At 43.2% G+C, this 6708-nt stretch overlaps 1 long non-coding RNA gene across 1 annotated transcript; it reads right to left on the minus strand.

The window, feature by feature from the left end:
* Nucleotides 1-4164: 4164 nt before the first annotated feature.
* On the minus strand, nucleotides 4165-6708 carry LOC125018625. Its single transcript, XR_007113972.1, has 2 exons — nucleotides 6645-6708; nucleotides 4165-5926 (listed from the first exon to the last, which is right to left on the minus strand). It is a non-coding gene; the product is annotated as an uncharacterized LOC125018625 (long non-coding RNA).

The following is a 6708-nucleotide window of genomic DNA, read 5'->3' on the forward strand; positions in this document are numbered from 1 at the left end:
GGATCCACAGACAGGTGTCATTAGCTTTGTCAGGCCGAGACTCAAAGAAGGACTCAGAATGCAGAGATGACAAAAGGCTTTATTTGGATTCTTCAGAGATCCCTCACAGAGGGACAAACAAATGGCTACAAAAAACCTAGACGTTAATCTGACTACTGAAAACGAAAAAACTCTCCAGAAGGAGGAAAACTCAAATCAAAGAAACAAATCAAAAAAACACAAAACACTCCGAATGGAGGAAAACCTCAGGACTAAGGATCTAAACTAAGAAAAGACTTAACAAACAAAAACTCTCTCTTCGAGAGGATTCACAGGCTTACTTGAAAACTTCTCTGGTTGAAGACATGAAACAAGGCACGAGAACAGGTTGAGGACGATAACACTCTGGCACGAGACAAGGGGAACACAGACTACTTAAACACATGGAGGGAAATAGGGGACAGGTGGACACAATCAGGAATCAGGGAAGACAATCAGACTGGTGACACATGAGGAAGGGCAAGTGACCTGAAACGAGAGGAGAATTACTTTTCAAAATAAAACAGGAAATGACAGGACAAAACAACCCCAAGACAAGACACCCTCACCGCGGTGTGACAAGCTTGTTGTTAGCAAGCTGACTGCAACAGATTCATGGTGATTCTCAATCTTTCATTTCATTGTGCTCTGATTGACAAGTACTGTTTACCAAACATGCCTTAATAACTAACAAAGGGTTGAGTCGCACCACATGCACATCTCTTGTCTGCAGCACAGTATGACGAAGCAGTGGCGTGCATGCCGTACGTACATGTGAGAGAGTTATGGATGTATGGAGACAGCATGCAGCGTGCTGAGCGTGGGACAGCCCCGGCCCTCATTGAGAGACAGAGGAGCAGCAGAGAACGGAGGAGCGGCACCATCACAAATCTGTCTGAGAGAATTAGAACAGGACTGAGTACGTCCCGTTACTCCATAAAAGTCTCGGTACACCAGGGGTTAAAATCTAGAAGCGCCAGTAAGCATACTCCGTTCCACACATTTTCTACTAAAGTCAAGGTATGGCAAGTGCCATACCTTGCCATACCCAAACTTCGGTCCTGGGGTGGGAGCCTGCATTTAGATGTCAAGTGGGTGGAAGACATGAAGGTACCATTGGATGGAGGAACATCACAGGCTGAAATGCTTTCTGAATAGCAGCCATATTTTAAATGACTGAATGACTACAGGGTTAATGACAGAACCGGTAGCTGAGCAGAAGCTAGGAACACAGCCAGAGTCTGAGAAGAAGAACAGTCTATTTGGACCCATGCAGACTGGTTGGTTGCAGCTTTGTCAATCCAGTATATAAGTTTTTGAATGTTAGCTGCCCAATAGTAACGTTAAACTATGATGTCACACTTATGATGAACTTTCGGTGAACCTCTGCTGAACTTATTTTAGCTTGTTATGAACTCATGTAGGCTAAAAGGTCACTTGAAAAAATACAGACAGCATATAAGAGAGAAGAATAAAATATAATTTTCCATCACATTTCCCTCATTTTGGTCATTCATTAATCAAACGAACTAAATATTAAATGTAAAGAAAACCAACACATGAGAACATCAGTATCATAGCATTTCCTTTCAGGCTTTAACTATGAACATCACAGTTTATGGGTTGAGAGAAAAATAAGGCATTTGTTTTAGTGGGGGACAGTTGGTGGCGATGGGGTGCTTGACATCAGTCAACTGTCGATAGTGATGTCCCACGGAGGCAACTCAAGGTTACTCGTGTGAATGTTTTCTCTGGAACATGTGTGTGTTTTGTGTATTCTCCTGTGCAACAGAGAGTGGCACTAGACTCACACTACTCTGTTGTGCTGAGTCAGCGCAGCCTCACTGGTGTTTTTTCACCTAGTGAGTGGTTAATGGATCGATGCCACCGTCATGTCGTCATTCTGGTTGGGAACTCTTTTGCAGTGGCTGGCATGTATCCTGGTGGCTCTTTTGGCAACCTTTACAGTGGTGTACGTTGTCAACAGCACTTGGAATGGTCCTTGCCACTGGTGATGTTTCCACATCTTCCTTTTGAAGTCCTTTATCAGCACAAAATCACCTGGTTGTAGGTCATGCAGCGGTCCCTCAGCTCTGTGGGAGGACTGTGTTTACTTGATGTCTGAACGAGATTTCATGAGAGACAGACAATTTTTCAACATTGCATCTTCACACAAAGTGGTTTCCATTGGATGGCCCACTCCAGTGTTGGGTGGAGCTGAAAAGAGAATTTCAAAAGGTCACATGCGCACTCTCATCCTCTGAACCAGGGGCACGCATTTTGGCCACGACAAACTTGTCTCTTGGCAACATTTGGTTAATTTAGCTATTAGTGTCCCATACTCATGCTCCACTGCACCTCCTTATTGCGGGTAGTAGGAGCAATGTATTTTCAGGTCAAAATGAAGTTGTTCAGACAGCTGTGTTAGAACTGTGTTCACAAAATGGGTTCAGTTATGTGAGGAAAGCTTTTCTGATATACCCCATCAGGGAATAATTACAGTCAGCAAGGCCTTGGCCACTACTGAAGCTGTTGCATTGTTTGCTGGGAAAGCTTCCACCCATTTCGAAAACATGCAATCAAAAGACAGTATTTTTTACCCTCACTTGGTGTTAATTTGGTGAAGTCCATCATAACGTGTTGGAATGTTTGGCGGAGGGTGTGCTCCCAGGAGTTTGAGGGATTTGGTTTTACCTGAATTGCTTTAAAAATCTGCTGCGAAAAATGTGAAGCCTTTCGTACTGATGCACACATCCGTCCTTTTGACACATGGTCTAACCCATGCGTCAACTTAGCAAAAGCAGGGTAGAGTGCTTTAGGCAGGCAAGGTTTGTGATCAGGGCCATACCAAACGCCGTCAAGAAAGGAAGATAGGTAGAAAGGGAAGAGAGATCAGAGAGGGAAGCAGGTGGAATTTGACGTAGTATAGTATGGGGTAGGTACATTTGGAGTTGGAGTGACAATAGCTCAATTTTCTGAGTGCAGGTCTTACACAAAATACCACTCGGTAGGCTGCCCTTCTGGTCTAATCTTTTTGACCGGAAAAATAGGCATTTGAATGGGTGAGTCATTACACGGGACAATGTAGTAGGGATTTGAAAAGAGGTGTGATCCCCTCTATAGCCTCCTTTCCCCCCAAATGTGAACGGCTGTCCTGCGAATTGGGCCATTGTGAGGTTTGCATTGTACACGGCCGTCTTGACCTTGGCTGACCTCTGTTGTTTTTTCTTGTTCACTTTTCTCTCTTCAATGCGATTTTGTGCCCATCCTCTGACCAAGATGGTCTGCATGTGACTCATGATAGACTTGGTTAATCCCTCAGTGAATGCCATCTTAAGCATGCTTTCAAATGGTCCTTCAACATTACCCTGCACGTTGCTATCGGGGGGCTCACGAGGAACATGGGGGTCTGGGCTCTGGTGTAAGAATCCTGTGGTAAACAAGGTAAGGCAGGGGATTGGGGAGAGAGGAAAAATGGCTGGGATTTGATGTGGTTTGGGTACTCAGTCCACTCAGAGTGCTGGTGTCTGACAAGTTGCTCGACTGTAACGAGTTGTGCTCGGTGGTGGTTTGTATGGTGGTGGAACGTCCAACTGATCTTGCATTCAATGAACTTCTGACAAGCTGGGATAATGTCCCGATGTGGATGTAGGTGTGTGTATTGGCAGTTTATCTTTCCCTTTCTGTCCCTTATCACTTCCACTACCATTCACAGGCAAGTGTTTCTGCAACTGCTTTCTCTGCCTGATTTCACATTCATCCATCCACAATTTCCACACATTCATTTTCATTCTCCATTCGCCCCCTGATTTTTTTCCTCCCAACTGGCCTCTAAATGGTTTGTATTGGCCTTTTTAAAAATGGTTTCCAGACAGGTGAACTTTTTGACAGGGAATAAAAGTTCTTTCTTACCAATCAGTTTTGAGCAGTTTTTCGTACATATACCGACGTGACAACCGTCTCTGATGTTACGACAGTTACTCGTCCTTAAGTGTTCAGGGTGTAGCAGGAATAATACTGGGTGGCCAACCACCATCCACGAAGACAACGACCAGCCTAATATCCCACTTCTGACACCTAACTGTGATGGCAGTTGTTGTTTTCCTCAATAAAGTGTGCTTAGAAAGATGGCTGTCCAGTCACTTGTTGTATATGAGAAGCAAGGTTTATTCTTACCCGGGGAGAGCAGCTCTGTGTACAACAGGAAACAACTCTGACTCTCCACCATATTCACATTTTGTTGGAGCAATGCACAAAAATCTTAAAATGATGATTATACAGAATATGTGAGTGCATCCTTTCCATCAACTTTCCACCTCTCAAGTCTTACTTCTTAGACAGGAGGAGCAGATCAAGAGGAAGTGCAAGCGAGGTCAAGCATGACAACTAAAGGTCTTCAGCCTGCATGTCTGCACATAGAAGATGCAAGGTAATATCACATTTATTATGAACTTTCGATGAACCTGTGCTGAAATTATTTTAACTTGTTATGAACTCATGTAGGCTAAAAGGTCACTTGAGCACTTTTCCATCACATCATCCTTTCTCATTGTGTTTGATTCATGTTGATTTAAAGTTTGTGTGATAGATTGGGGATTGTAATGGACATTTTTCATCCAAATAATACACATGAACTAGAAGCTGCTAAGAATGTTGCATCTTGTGTTATTTAAGGGCCTGGGAGCAAGACAGATAACTGAAAGGAATGAACGATGTAACCTCCCATGGATAAGAAGTAGAAAACACATGTGCCCTGTGCAGATGTGTTTCCTGCTTCTGGACCATGACGGCTTGTCATCATAGATGGACCAGTAAATTGTGAATTCTACCAGTGAACTCTGAAAGAAAATGTCAGGACATGAGTCCATGAGCTGAATGTGAAGAGAAACTGGGTCATGGAGGAAGACAAGGAGCCCAAGAACACCAGTGGTTTTGCAACAGAACGGTTAAAGAACGCTGCATTTGATTGGCTGAGAAGGAGAAATGCTGCCTTTGTTAGGTTGAGGAATAGGTTAGGTTCACTGGAATAATTTGTCTTCCCTTATCTGTAAAGTGATCAGGATGTGTTTGATTTATTTGTTCTTTTCCAATAATACTTTTTGATATATTCCATATATATTTAACGTTATTTTTATACTTAAGCAATAGTTTTACTTATATTTAAACTCTGCCTCTTTCATTTTATTTCATAAACAGTCTCTACAAGCAGTTCTTTTTTTACAGGCATTCTGAAGCCCCTTGGTCATCCATGTCTTTTCTCTATAATGGCTATTTGTGTTATGCTGTTTAAGAGGGCAGTGCTTATCATATAGATCTGTGAACATTACTGTGATGTTCTCTGAAGGATAATGAGCTCTTACGTGTAGTTTTCAGGATGTAAAGTTCCTGTAACCAACCATAATATAAAGCAGAATAAAGCAGACCAAAGCCAAACATCCATCAACACCGTCACTGACAATCTGACTAATCCAATCAATAATCAGTGACAGATAAAGCAGACTGCTGCTCACTCCAGCTCCTGCTCCATTCAAACAAATATGTGGATGAAACAGGAGGAAAAACATGTGGAATCTCCTGTGTCTACAGAGACAAGAGAAGACAGACATTAGAATGTAGTTGGAAGAAACATCTCCACAACAACAGGAAGGACTGTTGATTCTGGCAGGTTGACATGTTGTTGATGGATGTGTCTGAATCATTGATGAGGGACTGGACTTAATTTGTTGGAGATCTGTGAAGAGTTGAAGTGCAGCTCTGTTGATGGTCTTAAATGGATACCATGTGGATGAAGCTCTCCTCTCCACCTCCCAGTAACATGGTCCAGTCAGAGTCTGCTTCAACCTCTGGATCATCAGGACACAGCTCATCCTCTCACATCACACACCCTCCTGTTTATAAGATCTTTCACCTGTAGAGAGGAGGAGAAAGAAGAGAGGAGGTGAAGGAGTGTTTCCCTTCATCATCACATCCAGTAGAAAGAGCAGCAGGGACTTGAGTCCTGTTCAGAGCAGCAGTGGAGCAGCTGTGGAGCTCAGCCAGCTTCCTTTCAGCTTCATGTTAACGTGTTGGAGTGAACACAGCATCAAGTCTGTTTCCTCTGCACATTTCACTAAGAAACTGCTGAGAGTCCTGAACGCTTCATTACTGCACCAACACTTTAGTGATGGATTTATTGCTGCTCCATGGAAACAAAGATCAGCTGACTAAGAAACTCATGGTTACTAAATGTAATGCCGCTTCTGTGATGTGCAGGCTTCAGTCAGACTGATCTCAGATCTGTGATCAGTTGTTGATCAGATGTGATGAATGACCACCACTGTCTCCATACATCTTGGAAGGCTGTCAGCTGGAATCCAGCTTTATTTCCTGGACACATCAACACAACAACAACAGTCGTCTTCACATCAACTCAAACACATGATCACAACAAGCTTCTGGCTCATCTGATTGGCTGACTGTTGTCTCTCTCTCTGTCTTTCTGTCCAATCCTGAAGCCTGCCTCCATTCTCCTCTCACAGCTTCACTGAGAAGCTGCAGGTTTACAGGAAACACTGGATCTTTGATACTAACTGTGGTTAGGACGATACTGATGAAAGCAGCATGGACTGACTGGAAACTCTACTCACTACAGAGTCTCCAGTTTATAGTCTGGACTCTTCACAAGATCAAGAAGCTGCTTCACTCCTGAAT

Source organism: Mugil cephalus, chromosome 13 (genome assembly GCF_022458985.1).
Source record: "Mugil cephalus isolate CIBA_MC_2020 chromosome 13, CIBA_Mcephalus_1.1, whole genome shotgun sequence".
Classification (NCBI taxonomy): Eukaryota; Metazoa; Chordata; class Actinopteri; order Mugiliformes; family Mugilidae; genus Mugil; species Mugil cephalus.